A 13610-nucleotide genomic window follows, 5' to 3' on the forward strand; every position below is an offset into this window, starting at 1 on the left:
AGTATCTCACCAAAAATAACATTTTTGTTGCAGGGGATGCCAGAAATCTGACTTGTATCTTAGGCAGACATCTGGGAAAATTGGTGAGCCAATCACACAAGCAGAAAATGTTGTTTCTGGGGTGTGGTCAGTACACATTCTGTGTACAGAACAGCTTCAGGTAGCCATATTGAATTGCAATTTCAGAAAATTACAATAGCTGCATATATATATATATATATGGCTTAGACAAACATACAGGAAATATAAATCATCCATAGGCAAGCATGAATATTGAGATTACTAAATAAGCACAATAATAACTGGTGGTCAGAAATCTGTCATAAAGGAACATTGAGGCTGTCATTGCTGAAAAAGGCTTTCCCATTATGTCGCCAACCTGGAACAGGTATGCAGATTTTTACTTTTTTTCTGAATTTCTCAATTTGCATATTCCTTGAAGGTCAGTGACTCAAAAAGTATTAAGCACAGAAGGTCAGCATTACAACCAGCGGCAAGGTTCACTTGAATCCTCTATTTACAGGGCTTCACTTTTTCCACATTTTGTTATGTTACAGCCTTATTCCAAAATGGAATAAATTCATTATTTTCCTAAAAATTCTACAAACAATACCCCATAACGACTACGTGAAAGAAATTTGTTTGATATCTTTGCAAATGTATTAAAAAAATAAAAAAAATCCCATGTACATAAGTATTCACAGCCTTTGCAATGAAACTCAAAATTTAGCTCAGATGCATCCTGTTTCCACTGATCATCCTTAAGATGTTTCTACAATTTGATAGGCGTCCACCTGTGGTAAATTCAGTTGATTGGACGTGATTTGGAAAAGCACACACCTGTCTATATTAGGTCCTACAGTTAACAGTGCATGTCAGAGCACAAACCAAGCCATGAAGTCCAAGGAATTGTCTGTAGATCTCCAAGACAGGATTGTATTGAGGCACAGATCTGGGGAAGGGTAGAGAAAATGTCTGCAGCATTGAAGATGCCAACGAGCACAGTGGCCTCCATCATTCATAAATGGAAGAAGTATGGAACCACCAGGACTCTTCCTAGAGCGGGCCGCCCGGGCAAACTGAGCGATTGGGGGAGAAGGGCCTCAGTCGAGGAGGTGACCAAGAACCCGATTGGTCACTCTGACAGAGCTCCAGCGTTTCTCTGTGAAGAGAGGAGAACCTTCCAGAAGAACCATCTCTGCAGCACACCACCAATCAGGCCTTTATGGTAGAGTGGCAGACAGAAGCCACTCCTCAGTAAAAGGCACATGACAGCCCACCTGGAGTTTGCCAAAAGGCACCTGAAGGATTCACAGGCCATAAGAAACAGAATTCTCTGATGTGATGAAACAAAGATTGAACTCTTTGGCCTGAATGGCAAGCGTCATGTCTGGAGGAAACCAGGCATCGCTCATCACCTGGCCAATACTATCCCTACAGTGAAGCATGGCGGTGGCAGCATCATGCTGTGGGGATGGCTTTCAGTGGCAGGAACTGGAAGACCAGTCAGGATTGAGGGAAAGAGGAATGCAGCAATGTACAGAGACATCCTTGATGAAAACCTGCTCCAGAGTGCTCTGGACCTCAGACTGGGGCGAAGGTTCATCTTCCAACACGACAAAGACCCTAAGCACACAGCCAAGATAACTAAAAGAGTGGCTACGGGATAACTCCGTGAAGGTCCTTGAGTGGCCCAGCCAGAGCCCAGACTTGAACATCTCTGCAGAGATCTGAAAATGGCTGTGCACTGACGCTCCCCATCCAACCTGATGGAGCTTGAGAGGTCCTACAAAGAAGAATGGGAGAAACTGCCCAAAAATAGGTGTGCCAAGCTTGTAGCATCATACTCAAAAAGACTTGAGGCTGTAATTGGTGTGAAAGTTGCTTCAACAAAGTATTGAGCAAAGGCTGTGAATACATGGGATTTTTTTCATTTTTTATTTTTAATAAATTTGAAAAGATTTCAAACAAACTTCTTTCGTGTTGTTATTATGGGGGTATTGTTTGTAGAATTTTGAGGAAAATAATCCATTTTGTAATAAGGCTGTAACAGAAAACAATGTGGAAAAAGTGAAGCGCTGTGAATACTGCATGGGTGCATTGTGTGCGTAAAGTGGGCAGCAAGAGGTTAAACTGACCCAAGTCATAGAGAGGGACTGGATCTTTCAGAATTCATCGGTCTTACCCTGCTTTTAAGAATGCAATCTATCTCCATAACCTTATGGGCCATACACACTAAAAGATTTTCTGAAGACTTTTTCCTTTAGACTTACCAAAACCATTTAATATGAAGTCAAACTTAAACACTTTCAATTTGTATGCAATCTGGCAGCCCCTTGCACTACATAGAAAAGGTAAATCTGAAGGAAAAAGTCTTCAGAAAATCTTATAGTGTGTATGACCCTTTAGACTTCAAGTGTACTGCAACTTCATGCTTCAAGTTGGAAGGACAATAGAGGTGGCCATGTGATGCAGCACGGGCCCTTAACATATTGTAACACAATACAGGGAACCTTCCTCATCTTATTTCCCTCTACTGCTTCAAAAAACATATTACATAGCGGTAGAGGAAGTCAAAATGATGTACACTGGATTTCCCTTAAATCTATACCTGAATAAGACCAAGGCACTTACTTCAGCCATTGTTTATTGCAGATCACGGTCACCTTTACCTGTCGGAAAAAAAGAAATCTGAAACATCCTGAGAATAATGATCAGTGTCCACACTGCGATTAGAAATCAGATCAATCTAAAACATGCCGACACTTCCTAAGAGTCCATTCAGACTAGCGCGACTTGTCAGGTGACTTGGTCGCCAGACAAGTCACGGTGGGTCGCTCGCCATAGTGTAGTACAGGACCCGTTCTAATAGGAGCGACACAAGTCGCTCCGACTTAGAAAAAGGGTCCTGTACTACTTTGGGGCGACCTGGAGGCGACTTGCATTGACTTCAATTATATGAAGTCCGTGCAAGTCGCGCCGAAGTCGCGGTGCACGCTGTGCACCGTAACTTCACAGGTCGCCCCACAAAGTCGTGTCGCGCTAGTCTGAATGGGCTGTAAATGTAGCTGAGCAAGTTTATTTTTATATTGTTTATTTTTAATTAAACATTTTATAAATACAAGCCTAGATCAAGCCCTGATCCCGCCATTTTAGTTATTTTCCTTTTTTCAATTGCAAACTTTTCTTTTTTGGTCTTCCAGCTCCCGGTCATTAACCACCTTAAGGCTGCATTCACATGTCAGCTTATAATCGCGGGCAGAACCGCCGCGGTTCCGCCCGCGATTCGGAGATTTATTGCAAATCGCGGGACGCCTAGCGTTGCCCGTTGATTTGCAATAGCCCCCCAAACGCCGAGCGATGTTGCCGCGATTTACGCCCGCCGAATCGCGGCAACATCGCGCAAAGAAAATCGCGGGACGCAATACGCTCCAAAAAAGTACAAGAGCTTCTTTGGAGCGTATTGCGTCCCGCGATTTTGTTTGCGCGATGTTGCCGCGATTCGGCGGGCGTAAATCGCGGCAACATCGCTCGGCGTTTGGGGGGCTATTGCAAATCAACGGGCAACGCTAGGCGTCCCGCGATTTGCAATAAATCTCCGAATCGCGGGCGGAACCGCGGCGGTTCTGCCCGCGATTATAAGCTGACATGTGAATGCAGCCTAAAGCGGAGTTCCAGCCATTTCACTCACCTGTCCAACGGTCCAGCGATGCGGCCGCCCGAATCCTCGATCCTCTCCCTTGGCGCCGGCATCACTGCTGTGGGCACCCGGCTGTGACAGTTTGCGGCTTCACAGCCGGGTACCCACTGCGCATGCGCGAGTCGCGCTGCGCGTCTTGATTGGCCGGCAATCTTCTGGGACCTCTGACATGTCCCAGAAGATTGCAGGGAGGGAGGGGGAGAGGAGAACTTCCGCTCAGGGCGCCACGGCGCTCCGAGCGGAAGTGGGAGCAGGTACCTGTCAAAACTAGGTATCCGCTCCCCCCCCCAAAAAATGACATGCCAAATGTGGCATGTCAGGGGGTTAGAATACCTAAAGCGGAAGTTCCACTTTTGGGTGGAACTCCGCTTTAAGACCAGAAGGTTTACCCCATTCCTGACCAGGCCCTATTTTGCGATCCGGCACTGCGTTATTTTAACGGACAATTGCGTAGTCGTGCGACAATGTACCTAATTAAAATTGATGTCCTTTTTTTTCCCACAAATAGAGCTTTCTTTTGGTGGTATTTGATCACCTATGCGATTTTTATTTTTTGCACTCTAAACAAAAAAAGAGCGACAATTTGGAAAAATAAAAACACTATTTTTCACATTCTGCTATATAATATTCTCAAAAAAAATATTTAAAAATCCCAATTTTTTTATCATTTTAGGCCAATTTGTTTTCTGCTACATATTTTTTAAAAAAAAAAAAAAAATCCCAAAAAGCGTATTTTGATTGGTTTGCGCAAAAGTTATCGCGTCTGTAAACTAGGGGAAAGATTTATGTCATTTTTTTTTTTTTTTTATATACTAGTAATGACGGTAATCTGCAATTTTTTGCAGGACTGCAACATTGCGGCGGACCCCTGACTGACATTTTTGACACTTCTGGGGGACCAGTAACATTACTACAGTAATCAGTGCTAAAAATATGGACTGTTATTGTAATAATGACACTGGCAGGGAAGGGGTTAACAGTGGGTGATTAAGGGGTTAAATGTGAGCCTAGGGTAGTGATTCTAACTGTGGGGGGGGGCTTCTGAAATGATCACAGACACCCATGGTCCTACATAGAAGGATCACATGAGCTCTGGGATCATTTTAGGGAGGACTGTCGGCTGTGTTTACCCCCTAGGCGAGCGACGTACACCTACAGGGATTTGCCTGCTGCCGTATAACTGTGACTTGCAGTCGGCAACCGGTTAATAGAAGACAAGGAACTGCCTATGCAAACAAAGCAGATCGCCGTTCTGTCAGAGGGGAAGATGGAGATCCTGTGTTTCTGCTAAGCAGGAACATAGTTCTCTGTCTACACCCACTCAAAGCACCTCCCCCACGCAGTTAGCAAGCACTCCCACGGACACATTTAACCCTTTGATTGCCCCTGATGTTAACCCCTTCCGTGCCTGTGTCATTAGTACAGTGACAGTGCATCTTTTTAGCACTGATCGCTGTATTGGTGTCACTGGTCCCCAAAAAGTGTCACATTTGTCCGCCACAATGTCGCAGTCCCGCTAAAAATCGCTAATCGCCGCCATTACTAGTAAAAAAAAAAATTTAATTCTATAAATCTATACCATAGTTTGTAGACGCAATAGATTTTACGCAAACCAATCAATATTCACTTACTGGGATTTTTTTTAACCAAAAACATGTAGCAGAATACATATTGGCCTAAATTGATGAAGAAATTTGATTTTTTTTTACATTTTTTTTATTGGATATGATTTATAGCAAAAAGTAAAATTATATTATATATATATATATAAAAAAAAAAGACTGGCAATTTTGAAAAAAAAAAAAATATATATATATATATATATATATATATATATATATATATATATTTTTTTTTTTTTTTCAAAATTGCCAGTCTTTTTTTTTTTTTTTTTATTAAAGTGGAATAAAATAAAAACGGTAGAGGTGATCAAATGCCACCAAAAGAAAGCCCTATTTGTTAGAAATAAAAAAGGGTAATAATTGCATTTGGGCACAATGTCGCACAGCTGCGCAATTGTCAGTTAAAGTAACGCAGTGCCGTATTGCAAAAAAATAGCCTGGTCATGAGGGGGGGGGTGGTAAACCTTCCAGAGCTGAAGAAGTGGTCAAGGGACAGATGAAGTAAGGAAACACAGGGACTGTTATTGCTAATCCCCCCACCTTCTGAATATACTCCTTCCCTGGCTGTCATGCTGATCCAATTGCTTGAGCCTAGATCAAGTTTACAAAGTGCAAACTTTGACTTTCCTAACCTTAGAAGGTATTAAAGCCACTGTTAGCCAGAGAATTAGCATCTTCAGAGTGAAATCAGCAATGGTGACCCCTGTACAGGGTTCCTGGAATCAGATTTGAGAGTCTTGTTTCTGTAGATGTAAGCACAACTGTCACTACAAATGCAGCAATATCACTTTTTGCACTTCCATTTTTAAAGTGCACAGATCAGATCTGTACTCTTCTCATATATATATATATATATATATATATATATATATATATATATATATATATATATATATATATATATACCATCATTCAGGAAGAGTTCAGTCTGGGGGTCCCCAGCTGCTGTGGAACAACAAGCCCCAGCATGCAGCAGCCAAAGCCTTCTCTATGTTATGCAATCACCTACATATGACAGCCTTCTTCTTTGAGTACTGAGGAAGTGTGTGTAACAGGGAGAAATCTAAACACACAGTCCCCTCAGACCCACAACCTTCTAATAAAATGAATCCAATATAACAGGAGGAATGCACTCACCGTCAGATAATCCCCCTGGATTCCGATCTCCACACCAAACACTGCTCTATTAGTTCACAACCATACAGATCATCACAGCTTCCTACACAGCTAATATCAGCTGACAGGAAGCACCAGTCACAAGACCCTCCATAGCTGTCACTCGTGATCGTGCGTCTGTGGGCGGCCATGTTTGTTATGGGCAAAGATACTGGCAGTGCACATTTCGTATACCTTTCTGTTTTTCAGGGCTGTAGCCATCTTAGTGTTTACTTGCTCCTGATTTCACTCACATTCACACAACCTGGACTGAATCTAAAGAGTGTTTCTCTCCAATGTATGTAGGTGTCCTATCTTACCTATTTGGTGTTCCTCCTGTGTTATAGAGCAGTTTTTTTTTCTGCTGTATTCCTCTGTATCCTAAATGATCCTCATACACAACACTGACCTTGTATATTCTGTGTCAGCGAATGCATAGTTGCCGACATTTGAAAAAAATGTCCAGGGACACTTTGCAGCACAGCTATCAATTACTTACCACACCCACTTCCCTGAAGCTCCACCCACTCAGCATAATTAATCACCTACTTATCATCAGATTATAGGGTCTACTCAATATATAGAGAATTACAGGAAATTAAAAAGGGAATAAAGTAGCAGAGTTGGAGTAATTCTCCCATTCAGCTGCACTACTTTTGCGTAACATTTACAGGCAGCCTGATTAACGGCCCTTCGAGGGACAATGTAAATTACCCGGGACAGGCTCTTATTTGCCGGGACTGTCCCTGCAAAAACAGGACAGTTGGCAAGTATGTGAGTGTCCAAGGTGGTGTGGATCACAGAAAACACATGTCAATGGCACCATTGTCTGCATGAATTAGAGCACTACGTGGAGGTGGCTTTTCACTAGTGGTCACATGGTGGATGTTTTTACAATGGACTACAACATGGATGGTTTTGCTTATGTATTCATTTAATACACCATTTTGGCTTATTTGTGATTAATTTATATAAGCTTTACCAATAAGGAGATACCTAGCGCCCATACACTATAACATACTGAGAATTACTCCCAGTTTACAGGACAAGAGAAGTGGTACTGTGCACAGTTGTTTTCCCGCCAAAAAGGCCTATCACCAGTTCAGTACTCAGCTGACTGAAGATCTGCCCAGCAACCAAGGTAAATTCTTCTAGCAACAGCAGGCAGTTTGTAACTGGATGCACAAACCAAGCAAAGCTATTGTAGCAGGTTTTCCAGGCCTGTGGCCTAATGTGGGTCTACCATCGGTACCGGTTACCCCCTCTCCAGCCCTTGTGAGCTGCGACCCTGGGTGTGAGCACTGAGACATTGACAACTCCGGCATCTTCATTTTGTTGTTTTATTGGATTTAAGAATATGGGAGAAGGGAATGAGTGGGATACTCCTTTAGGCTCAATTAGATACAATTGTGGGACTTTTCTGGCAAAAATGCCTTTTGGCGCTGTCTTGACGCCAGCCGACGCTAGCCAACGCTTGAACACTGTGTAATTACTGAAACTGTGCTGGATCCTCGACTTTAGTCAAGAAGATCAAGGACTGTAGAACTGCTTGACTTGTAACACTGCAATAGCTCAGTCACTGAATGGCTCCCTCCAGCACTGCACTGGCTGAGAAAGCTCCTTGTAAGTTCCTGTACTGCTGCAACGCTCAACTGGCACACTTCACACTGTGCACTGACACTTCAGGGCCCAAACCGCAGACGCCCCCTTTACACTTTAAGCTCTTCAGGGTCCACTGTCTATGTACCCCCTGTCACTTCAGGGTCCTCAACCTAGGTACCCCCTTTCACTACTAGCTGGCACTGAATCCCCGAACCTCTTCTGGAGTGGTTCCCCTCTAACTTCAGGCAGACCCCCAGGGGCAATCCTCAGTACTCATGACCTGTGTAGGCTTTAATGAGACTGGACACCTCTGACTCTCCGCAGGTTCTCGGCACTTCGGATCCCCTCAGCTTAGCTCAGCACTCTCTGGATCTTCAGGCAGCACCCCGAGATCCTCCTCCTCAGACAGGAGGAGAGACAGCCGTTCTATCCCTCCTGGGACTCTGCTCCCGCCAAAGACATTGTGTCATGTCATGTGCCACCCCCAAACCTATACCCACTCCCAGAATCCTTTGCAGCACAATCTGCCTTCTGGGGTAGTTACATGCCTGGATGTGTCCCCTGATTGGGTTTCCCCCACTGCCCTATGAGAAGCCTCTCACAGGAACCAGTGGGGACTCCCCCTTCAGCAGGCACACCTGGAAACCATGACACCCTGACTAATAAATCACAGCCCTGCTGTTAGGCAGACAAGGCCCAATATACCTTTACCTAGCACTTACCTGTAGGGTGCTACATTATTACAGAGAGGCATGTACTCACAAGGGTACATTCACACTAGTAGTGACTAGTGCCACTGCAAATGACAGTAACAGGAATCTGCTAATTCCTGCAACTGTTCAAGCCATCTGGGAGTGGTTAGTTGTGGCTGCCAAACCCTGTACACTTCAATGACAGGTTGGTGGTGGCTACAGCAATCTGTGACTGTTTGCCGAGCCAGCAATTACCTGTGTCCAGCAGTGATCACTGCAGCTAAGAGCTAGGTGGCCGCAGCTAGCCGCTCTAAGCGGGCTGAAACAGCTACAGGGATCAGTAGATTTCTCCTGCTGTTGTTTGCATCGGCACCATTGAAATTGAATATATAATTCATTTAGGCCCCTTGCACACGGGCATCATAATTTACTGATGTTTACTCAGGAACTCGTTGGCAGAAGTCTCTAAGTAAACAAACTGTGTGTGAGTAATGGTGAGTATAGATGCATACCTCCCAACCATCCCTGATTCACCGGGACCGTCCCGAAAAATGGTCCCTGTCCCAGAGTATCATGGTTGAGTCCCAGAATGCCCATGGCGGTGCGGGGCTGCTGGGTTCCTGCACACATGGCAGTCGGCATCTATCCCCAGCTGCCTCTAACACACAGTGCAGAGCTGAGTGCACTGAACCCGCCCCTTCTCCTTCCTGTGTTTTCCTGTACATGGAGGAAGAGGTGGGTGAAGCAGCACACCACTCTGCAGAATGAAGCTGATCTAAAGGTATGTGATTATTTCTGTGTACATGAGACTTGCAGGAGAGGGAGGAATGGGGAAGAGGGTGAGGAGGGTTGGATGGAGCTGAGATCGGTGTGGGGGATAGATGGAGCTGGTGAGGGGGATGGATGGAGCCGGGATGTCCCCTGCATTCTGTACATTACACACTCCTGTCCCCTGCATTCTGTACATTACATACTTCTGTCCCCTGCATTCTGTACATTACATACTCCTGTCCCCTGTATGCTGTACATTACATACTGCTGTCCTCTGCATTATTCACATTATACACTCCTGCCCCCTGAAATTTGTAAATGACATACTCCTGTCCCCTGAATTATGTACATCACACACTCCTGTCCTCTGTATTCTGTACATTACACACTCCTGTCCTCTGCATTATATACATACTCCTGACTCCTGCATTCTGTACAGTACATACTCCTGTCCTTTGCATTCTGTACATTACATATTCCTGTTCCCTGCATTCTGTACATTACACACTCCTGTCCTCTTCATTCTGTACATACTCCTGCACTATATACACTTTCTGTACACACTCCTGAATTCTGCATACTGTACAGTACATACTCATGTCCACTGCATTATGTACATTACATACTCCTGTCCCCTGCATTCTGTACATTATACACTCCTGTCCCCTGAATTATGTACAGTACATACTCCTGCACTATATACATATAGCACCCTACAAGGTAGGTGCTAGGTAAAAGTATAGTGGGCCTTGTCTACTTAACAGCAGGGTCATGTTTTCAGTCAGGTTGTCATGGTTCCCAGGTGTGACTGTTGAGACTGGGGAGTCTCCCCACTGTGCTCCATGATAGGGCTCTCGTTGGGCAGTGGAGGAAACCTGGCCAATAGCACACTTAGGCTTGTATCTACCCCAGAAAGGCAGATTCTGCCGCACAGCATTCTGGGAGTGGGTATAAGTTTGAGGGGAGCACATGACGCAGCATCTTTGTCAGGAAGCAGAGTCCCAGGATGGAGAGTACGGCTGTCTCTCCTCCTGTCAGAGGAATCGGGTGTCCCAGGCGGCTTGCCTGAGGGGACAGAAGGCTGAGCTGAGCTGCAGAGGGGATGCGGTGTGCCGAGGACCAGCGGAGCTGAGAGGGGTCAAGTTTCAGGAAAGCATTCCCAGTTTGGGAGTACTGCAAACTGCCCCGGGGGGGTCTGCCTAGAGAGAGGGGACCACTCCGGTGAAGGTCAGAGGGATCGAGGAGCTAGCTAGTCGGTGCAGGAGCAAGTGTAAAGGGGGTTCCAGTGTTGACTCTGAAGAGCAAAGAGGGTGCCAGTGTGTGGACCCTGAAGTGTAGAGGGGGTGCCTAGTGAGAGCACCCTGAAGTGTAGAGGGGGTGCCTATTGAAAGGACCCTGAAGTGTAGAGGGGGTGCCTAGTGAGAGGACCCTGAAGTACAAAGGGGGTGCCAGCGGTTGGGCCCTGAAGTGTTAAAGTGTACAGCGTGCAGTGTATAGTGTTGAGAGTTGCAGCAGCAAAAGCAGTTACAAAAGCTACCTCAGTGAGGAAGGAATGGAGGGAGCAGTAGAGTGCTGTTGACCTCAATTTACACAAATATACGGCCTCTCGACGCTAAGGCTCAGGCACTGAGAGGCCACATATTTGCGTGTGGCCGGCGCCAAGGGGTTAAAGACAAATAGGTGATAGGGGTGACAATCCCATGGGGCCACTTTTCTATTGCTTTCTTTTGTGGCCCTCACATTACAGAAGGCTATGGGCCCGTTCAGACAGCTGCACTGAACATTGTATTGTTTTAAAAAGAATAGCCCTATTTTACAGTGTTCGCAGGTAAATGTTTGTGCTAGTGTTTACATGCCTACAGCCAGTGTCGGGTCATCTAGAGCCCAGGGTGAACATGCTAAATTGTGCCCCTCCTCTCAAAAAACAAATCGAGCAGTAATCTGCATGCTCACCCCTAAGCACAAATTCCCCCCTCCTTCAGTACTAATTCACCCCCCCCCCTTGTGAAATCCCCCCACCCAGCACAAATCTTTGCCTCCCCATCCTCAAATCTCTCTCCCATATGCCCCCAGCCCAATCCCCCCCCCCCCCCCAAAAAAAAAATTCCCCTCCTAGCACTAATCATCTCCCCCTCAAATTTCCCCTTCCAGCACAAATTCCCCCCACAAATTTCCTTTCCTCGCACAAACCCCCCCAAATCCCCCCTCCTAGCACAAATCCTCTTCCTTCATCCCTCTCAACACATATCCCCCCAAATCACCATTCCTAGCGCACCTCCATAAATTTGCCCTCCTATAACAATTCTTACCCCCTGCCACCCCCAAATTCCCCTTCTCAACACAAATCCCCCCCCCCCCCCCAATCACCGTGTGGTGCCCACGCCACCTCACATAAAACCATAGTCATAATGGTCCGGCCACCGCTTTGTAGAATGCCGGACCAACAAAAAATGGCCGCCAGCTGTAGACAAATACAGGCTACAACAAAATGGCTGCCCCGCGCGGCTCCACGAGGCACCGAGTAGGGTTCCCTGGTGCTCAGGAATAATACCTGAGGGAAGTGGGGAACCGGGCATGGAGTGTCCACACAGGTGCCCCCTCCCCCCCACCACCATTACAGCACCATGCCCCAGCCCCAGAAACAGCACAAACCACCACACTGGGGGGTGGTTAGGGGGCTAGATGACCCACCGGGACCATCAGAATACGGGGGGGCCTAACGGGAAGGAGGGGAACCCAGGGGTCCGACTGTCCCAGGAAGGGGCCCACATCCACCCCAAAACCCTCCAGGGGGAGAGGGGTTGACAGCTACACACCATACTGGGAACCAAGTGGGCACCGCTCAAGACAGAACCTCCTCGCCATCAAAATGGGGGGGGAGAAAAGGGGGGCTATTGGCCAGTCGCATATGACCTGGTGAGGTGTCTAACTCGCAGGCCAGCCCCCGTCCAGTGGACTATGTCGCGGCTGACCTAGTGCGGAGCTGTGGTCTGCGTGCCCTTGCTGGCCAGACTGGGGTGACCATTGGATCTAGATTATCCAGCCGTCGCCCAGTCCGGCAGTTGATTGTAGATCTTGCAGGAAAACACCGGAAGAAAAAAAAGCCATTTAAAAAAGGGAAAAAATTGCCAGGACCAGAGATCCCAGCAAGGAACTAGGTCTTTACTCCTGACTAGGCAGAAAAAAAACCTATACCTATAGCAGAGAGGGGGGAGTATACCTTCTGGGACTGTCCATAGGCGTAGTCCAGTTATTTTTCTGCCTAGTGTCCAACTCCTGTAAGGGGCAGTATAACCCAATGGTCAAGAATCCTAATGCCCTGTACACACTATCAGATTATCTGAAGACTTTTGTCTGCAGACTTACCAAAACCATATAATATGAGGTCAAACCTAAACACTTTCAATTTGTATGCAATCCGGCAGGCCCTTGCACTACATAGAAAAGGTAAATCTGAAGACAAAAGTCTTCAGATAATCTGATAGTGTGTACAGGGCATAAGAAGCTGTGTTTGTCAATGAACGAAAGAGAAAAAAAAATTCTCGTTTACAGTATATCCCAGTTTGTTGGTGCTATAACTTTTGCGCAAACCAATTAATATACGCTTATTGGGATTTTTCTTACCAAAAATATGTAGCAGAATAATTTATTGGCCTAAATTGATGCAGAAATTAGATTTTTTCATTTTTTTTATTGGATATGATTTAAAGCAGAAGGTAAAAAATATTTTTTTTTTTTTTCAAAATTGTCTTTCTTTTTTTGTTTATAGCGCAAAAGATAAAAAGAAACACATACCACCAAAAGAAAGCTCTATTTCTTGGAAAAATATGACAAATTTTATTTGGGTACAGCTTTGCATGACTATACAATTGTCAGGTAAAATAACGCAGTGCCGTACCACAAAAAAATGGCTTCGTCATGAAGGGGGGTAAATCTTCCAGAGGTCAAGTGGTTAAAGGAGAAGTATGGCCAAAGCTCTGCAGAGCTGCCTTTACTTAGAGCTGGCTCAGCCTCTCAGCACGCCACTGAGAACCTGAGCCAGCCACACCCTCCCCCCCACATCCTGGT

Source organism: Pelophylax lessonae, assembly GCF_965119305.1.
Source record: "Pelophylax lessonae genome assembly, chromosome: 1".
Classification (NCBI taxonomy): domain Eukaryota; kingdom Metazoa; phylum Chordata; class Amphibia; order Anura; family Ranidae; genus Pelophylax; species Pelophylax lessonae.